This window comes from Amborella trichopoda, chromosome 9 (assembly GCF_054954075.1).
Source record: "Amborella trichopoda isolate Santa Cruz 75 chromosome 9, AtrichopodaSantaCruz75HAP2 v2.0, whole genome shotgun sequence".
Taxonomy (NCBI): Eukaryota; Viridiplantae; Streptophyta; class Magnoliopsida; order Amborellales; family Amborellaceae; genus Amborella; species Amborella trichopoda.
The window spans coordinates 15016868-15024433 of NC_142344.1; the positions used below are offsets into that span (position 1 = coordinate 15016868).

A 7566-nucleotide genomic window follows, 5' to 3' on the forward strand; every position below is an offset into this window, starting at 1 on the left:
AAGAGGCAAGATAAGAAAAACCCTAAGAAATCTTATTCAAGCCTATAAAAAAAGGATTGTCTTTACCCAAAATCTCTACAGCTTATCTCTTGTACTTTCTCTCATATTCGACTTAGAATTTCTCTCTCTCTCTCTCTCTCTCTCTCTCTCTCTCTTAAGAAAAGTTTTTTTCTCTCTCATATTGTGAAAGAACATAAGCGTTTAGGTGATAGTGTTCTTCTCTCTCCTATCTCTTAAATATGGATTTATGACTAAGTGTTTTAGGGTTAGCAAAAAGAGTATCCATCTCTCTCAAACTAGGTTGTTAAGGGAATTCATTTAGGGTTTGAGTTTGTGATCAAATGAGTTCTTGTTCTATTGGTGTGGCTTGATCGAAATTTGCTTTTTCGGTTCGAGATTGAAGCTAGACCGTAGATTCCTCGTGCATCGGATAGTGGTGACTAGGTGTGGGGTGTAACAAGCCCAATTGAGGTAATATCCGGCACGCTTCCTTTTGTTTCTTGTAATCTTGTCTTTTATTCTCAAGTATAGTGCATAGTTGTTTCAATGACATCAAGTTGTTAAGATCTTGGTTTTATTGTTACTTTGAAATTATTTTGAAATTTATCTTGTTGTAATAAAGACCACCTGTAAGTGGTTTTTTGCCAAAAAAAACAGAAAGGGGTGAAATAAAAAAAAAAAAAAAACCTATAAAAAATCATATGGGTCTTTCTTTCAACCATATTATGGGTTGTGTGAATAGTTAGCTCTTAGAATCCTCTAAGGGAGATGCGATATTTTGTATTAATTCAATTTCTACTTCTAGTGTGAAAATTCTTTTAGTTGCTCTCAAGGTTTTCTTTCCAATAGTAGTATATGGTGGAAAAGAGGAAGCTGATTATTAGTGTTGCTCGGTCGGAAGGGTGGGTTTAGAAGGGAATGTTAGTGAGGTTTTGCTGATATATAAAGTGAAGCATATCTCTCAAAAGTAAAAGTTTAATTTTTATTGAGACAATAGATTTCTAATCACGCTATCTTTGTATTATTCATCATTGTAAGAGTCTTTTTCCAACTATTTGGGTTCGTCTACACGAATCATGATCTATCGTTTTGCTCTATCAATGGCCATACTCTCAGTGAAGCCATAAGTTGCCCCCATCTTTTCTCACTATCTCCACCAATGTCATTTTGGTTTTACCCGTTGCCATTTTCGGGCCTTCCACATGAACACACTCACACCTCCTAATAGGTGTTGTAGTGGATTTGCACTGTACATGACCAACTCACCTAAGTTTACTTTCTCTAATCTTATCACCAATTGGAGACACACCAAAATTCTCCCAAATGTATTTATCCCTTCTTGCCTTGCCACTCATCAATCTCAACATCCCCATTTTATCTCTATTAAGAGCAATACCTATAATCTTGTTATTATTGTGGTGTTCTATATTATTTTGGTATGTTTTTGTTTTCCTTATTTGTTGTACTCAAATTTATGATTGTATTTATCTATTTCATATTTCTCCAACTCTGTACCCAATTTTGTGTGGGATCCTGGTATTTAGGGGTCCAAGTTTCACAAGAAAAGGGGGTTTGAGAGGACCCTGTAATTGGTATCAAAGCAAAAGGTATGTATGGGGCTAAAATTTAAAGTTTTGATGGAAAAACAAATAGAGAAGTTCAATGTACACATGATTTTAAGTAGAGAAATATGGAAGCAAAGTATATGTGAAAATTCCATAATAAATTCAAGAGCTAAGATATCAAGAAATCTCTCAAATGTAGATTTGCAATGCAATGATAATAGTTTTGCTATCACTATGGAGATTTTTAGGTTTGATGATAGCCAAATCACCACATGTATAAATTTAGTATATTATAGTAAAAATAGAGGTTTTTTTGGAGAGCAAGAAAGCTTATTAATCTCTCTAAAAGGCTTTTTATTTTGGGTAAGTCAGTGGAGGAGAAAATCCCTTATCAGATTTGTCATTAATAATATATAAAAAAGAGAAAATATCTTCATGCCCCCCATTTTTAAGTTTTATATCTTAATAGACCCAAGGTTTTAAAACATATCTTGAGTTATAAAAATTCTAAGTGTTATATCTTTTAATCCCATAAGCTAACTTTATCCCCTTTAAACCAAATATAAAAAAGACACATCCTTTCTAAACACCATCATCTCTCTCTTTATGTTATTTTCCCCTAAATCAATCTCTCTACCTATTTTCTTTCTCTCACTTCCCGTATCTCTCACTATCTCTCTCCCCCGTTAGAGAGACAAAGAGGGTGAATGTTAGAGAAAGAGAAATTTGGGGGGAATATATTACGCAAAGAGAGAAAGGGTTTAGAATGAACATATCTTTTTTATATTTGTTAGGGTTAAAAAAATAGTTAAAAATGCGTAAAGTTAGTCAGAAGGTTAAGATATATATTTTGAATCTTTGAGTCTATTGAGATATGAAAACAAAAAATAAGGGGTACAAGGATATATCTCCTAAAAAAATACAACTCATAAAGTTATAATCCTAGCGTAGGGCATTTGTGCCACATCATGAAGTAGAGCAAGAGAGAAAATCCGGTGGTCTAGATCGACAATTAGTGGTATATTTTATGGCTTTCTTAGCGAGTGCATCAGCCACAATATTTGCCTTACAAAAGATATGGTCTAGGGACCAAACATGATCCAAAAGTTTATGACGGAAATTAGCAGCAATAACATTGAGCACCCATGGAGCTTGGCATCGATCATGGATTACATTGACTAATAATGGCGAATCGCTCTCGATCTTTAAAGCTCGGAGAAAGAAGCCGTCATGTTTGAGAAAAACCCTGTAGATAATCAGCCGCTTTAGGTTTAGCAAGAACTCTGAGATCATTATGAATCTAGGAACAATAAGACTCTCAAATAGATTTCTTTGAAAAAAAAGGATCTGTCCAAAAGTCTATAGTCTGGCCTATTCCAATAATCCACTTAGCATTATGGCGTAGGTAAGATAGTCTCATGTGAATACCTTTTCATGCATAAGAATAACACTTCCTTTTGACCTCCCAAATATATGAGTTTCTAAAATATTTGTGTTAAAAAATCTAGGATATTAAAGAAGAGGGGCGAGCCAGGATTATTCATGCCAACTATATCATACATACATATTGAACCCTGAAATATCACGAATACCAAGACCCCCTTCCTCGAGAGTAAGACATACTGATTTCCACTAGACCAAATGAATCCCCTTCCTCTCAGCCGAACCTACCCAAAGAAAATTTTGTTGTAGCTTCTCCACCATAAAACGAGTACGCTTGGGTAAGATCACATACATAATCCAAAAAATGGCCAACGATGAAAGAACCGATTTCAACAGTTGTAATTGGCTTGCAGAAGACAATGATAAAGCTTGCCACAACCCAATCTTACCAATAACCTTACCAACTAATCTTAGCAACTAAACTGTGACAAATGGCTATACTGCAAATTACCATGATAAAGAGGCACGTCCAAATGCCTAACCAGAAGAAAGCCCTAACCAAAACCAAGCTCCCTCAAAATCATTCGTTTAGAACACTGGGCTACCTCAAAGAAAAAAATATTGCTTTTAGCAAAGTTGAGTTTTTGTCTTGTGATTTTTTCAAATACAGATAGGAGAGAGGACATACCGCCGGCGGCCTTTCGAGATGCTTTACAAAAAACAACTACATTATCAGCATAAAGGAGATAGAAAAATCCCATAGTCACATCTAGATGGGAAAGCCATAGGACTTCAACCTCGAGCCACTACATTATCCAACTATTGCTGAGAAAATCCATAACCAGGCTCTCTAGACCGGGGAGATGGATGTAAATAAAATCTTTTTTTTTTTCTTTCCGATATTGCCTTTTCTTCCTCACTCATATAGCTAATTCCTCTTTATTATTTTTTCACAATTTGCCACACTCAATTATTTTCCATTATTTTTATAAATTTCCCCCAAATGTCCTCTCTCGTTATTTCCTTCTCTAATCGTTGTTGATTCCGCAGTCTCCATTGTTAAGGGAGACCGGTAATCGGATGTACAAGGCGACGATATTAAGGGGCTACGCGGGACACTGGGAACAAGCGGCGATATAACAGCCATACACCCGAATAGTGCAGAAAGAACCGGTGATGGAATCACCTGGCTTGAGACAAAGCCGGTGTTTTGGGACGACAACAATGCTTGGCCCAAAGGAAAACCGGCTCTGGGCAAAGCTAGTTTATTACCTGGCTTTATGATCTGGAGCTTCGACTTGCTATGGTATGGCCTCCTCTCCTGCAACTTGAATGCCAGTTTTCTGATTCCGGCACTTAGGGATGCTGAAATTTGACGTGGCTCATTGGAAATTCCAGTCAGTTGTCCCTGAAACTGTTTGTGTTAGCTTGGACGAAGGTGGTACCTGAAGTGGAGAGTTGGATTATTGGTTTCTCCATGGATGGCCAGCAAATGTGGGTTAGTGGAGTGAAGGGGTTTTAGTGTATGAATTTGGGCAAAATATCAGACACATTTCGAAATTTTGTCGAACTCCGAAAACCAATTCAAAATTTCACTTTCATTATCCAAAATCATAGCCAGATCAATAATTTTCTGGCCACCGGATACTAAGAAAATCCGACCAAAAACAAGAAAATATCTTAATTTTTCGACCACCAAAGTATGAATTTCAGGCTACTACAAGATATGTTGGTCTTCCCATAGCCCTAAAATCGTCAATTCTCCACTAATCAACCTTCAAGGCTCTCAAATTTCTCTAAAACCACGAAAATCTCTTCAATTTCAGTGAATGAAATCTTGAAAAACAGTCCACCCACTTTAAATCCCAAGTTTATCTGCTATCCCTAGCCCAGAAACCAGTCAAAAGGGTCGAATTCCAGAGATTTCCTTCGAAACCCAGATCTGAAAGTTACTAAATTTGGCACGGTTTTCCCGCTCTGGCCACATGGGTTAGTGGGAAGTCACCGAAAAACTCACCATAGGAGATGTAAGTCGTCAAAAAATGAGAAATCACGGTGAGTAACGGTGTTTTCCAGATAACCAAACCCCCTTTGAAACTTCAAGGCATTGGAGACCTTTTTCCCCTCTAAAAGGTTTTGGGATACCTAATCATCATACTTATATTTTCATCAAATGATTGAAGATATTATAATAAAAAAATGGAGTTTCATTAAAGGGCAAGAAAACTTGGTGATCTCTATAAATGGGGATCAAAGAAGCATAAGTCCCTTTATGGGGTCACTATTGTGTAGGATATGAGAATTGTTTGTTTCCAGAAAGAGACGTAGGGCCTATAAGAGAGATGCAGGACCTCTCACAGAGAATTATGACCTTCAAGAGAAAGATGGAATTCCCATAGGATTTCGAGTTGGATCAATTTCCACTTCTAGGGAGTTGGTTGCTCTTAAAATTTTCTTTCTAGTTTTACAAAGAGAAGTTTGTACTTTAAAAGAAAGAGGTGGTATAGGGTTTTAAGTTGGTTCAATTTTCATTTTTAAAGAGTTAAAATCTTTATGTTGCTCTCAAAGTTTTCTTTCCAATAATGGTATAATAGTAAAAAGATGAAATTGATTAGTGGTGTTGGTCAGTCAGAAGGGTGGGTTTAGAGGGCAAGGTAAGCAACGATTTTGCTGATGTTAAAGGGAGGTATATATGACATATGTAAATATATAATCTTTGTTGGGACTAAAGGTTTCTAATGTGCTTTTATTTTGCCTTGTTCCTTATACTTGATTTGTGGTTGTAATTATCTATTTCATATTTAGCTAACTGTGTACCCAATTTTGAGTGGGATCTTGGTATTTAAAGTTTCGAGTTTCACAAGAGAAGGGGTTTGAGAGGACTGTAAAAATTGATATCAGAGCATAATGTATGTGTGGGGCTAAAATTTAATTTTTGTGTGGAGACAAAAACTTGGAGAAGATCGCCTAATACAAGATTTCAAGTAGAGAAATATGAAGGCAAAGTATATGTGAAAATTCTACAATAGATACAAGAAGTAAGAAATCACGAAATCTCGTAAATGGAGGTTGGCAATGATGAAAATTTAGCCATCAATGTGGATGCTACCACCATGACCTATTAATCTCCATAAAAAGTTTAGTTATAGCTAAATCATCTTACTTATGTTTTCATAGATTGAGTTACTATAATAAAAACAATAGAGTTTCCTTAAGGAGCAAGAAAACTTAGTGATCTCTGTAAAATGTGATCAAGGAAGCCATAAAACTGACTCCTTTTGGGATCATCGATTTGTAGGTCATGAGAATTGTATGTTTCTAGAGAGAGAAGTAGGGCCTATGAGAGAGTGACATAGGACCTCTCCCACAGTGAAGTATAACCTTGACAGTAATGGGTTTTGAGTTGGTTCAATATCTATTTCTGGAGAGATAAAGTCTCTCAATTGCTCTTAAAGCTGTTTTTCTAGTAGCCGTGAAAAAGATGTTGTTGATCATTGGTATTTTTGGATTAAGAGAGCAAGTTTAGAATAAAAGGTTGCTGAAGGTTTTGCTTATGTTTAAGAGAGATATATCTGTCATAACATAAATTTTGTATCTTCATTGAGATGATGGATTTCTACTTACAAAAGGCCGTGAATATAACCCTTTGGGGCAAACCACATAAATCATGTGTCTTGTGGTGTGTCTTTTTATATTTACTTCATTTCTTACACTTCTTTTGTTTTTGTATTTACCAGTTTCATATTTAGTCAACTATGTACACGATCTTAGGTGGGATCTCTATCTTCAGGTTTCCTAATTTTACAATAAAAGCATTTCAAAGACCCCACATTCACCTTGAAAACCCCCTAAAAATTGTAATTCTTGGTTGCAAAACCTCAAATTGGATATCTCGACCTTAATAATTGTAGAAATAAAGAAAAAGCCATTTCAAACTCTAAAAATAAAAACTTCTAAACACATTATTCAAACTCTCAGATGTCAAGAATGATCAGATCTATACCATTTCAAATTTCACATTAGGGCCAGACATGGAGGGGAATGAATTTTCTGACCATCACAGGGGTTTCACCCAGCAAAAATGCATTTTCCAGCAGAATTGAGTGCAACATTACTTTTTATTTCGAACGTAGGGCCTATGCCTTATGTTAACCGCACACTATGTATAAATACACTGCATTGCAACCATGCACCAAAAGAAAGAAATATATTCTGTGCTTTTTCATCACTTTATGCATATTTAATTAATAAGTGATCGTTAGGCATTTGTTTTACACTGTCTTTCAAAACCTAGACCTGTTGGGTGGATCAATCATCCTATAGGTTCATGTCGGATCACTGGATCAACAATTTGGATTGTTCTAAATCAGTGATCTACAAAGTATTAATAAATAAATAAAATTAAATTAAAATTAAAATTGGAGTTTATGTGTGGGAATTTAGAGAAGATTAAGAAAACATTAGTTAGCTTACAAAAGAAAAGAAGGGCTGGATCGGGAGCCATACCATCTATAACCGGTTCATTTTTTCCAATTCCTATCCAGATTAAGAATCTTGGGATTTTAAAACGCTAGTTTTACACAAGGTAAGTATCCCCTGCACCAGAACGTGTACTAGA

At 35.7% G+C, this 7566-nt stretch overlaps 1 long non-coding RNA gene across 1 annotated transcript; it reads right to left on the bottom strand.

The window, feature by feature from the left end:
• Positions 1–2566: 2566 nt before the first annotated feature.
• On the bottom strand, positions 2567–4357 carry LOC148780413 (uncharacterized). Its single transcript, XR_016040559.1, has 2 exons — positions 4221–4357; positions 2567–2811 (listed from the first exon to the last, which is right to left on the bottom strand). It is a non-coding gene; the product is annotated as an uncharacterized LOC148780413 (long non-coding RNA).
• Positions 4358–7566: the final 3209 nt, after the last annotated feature.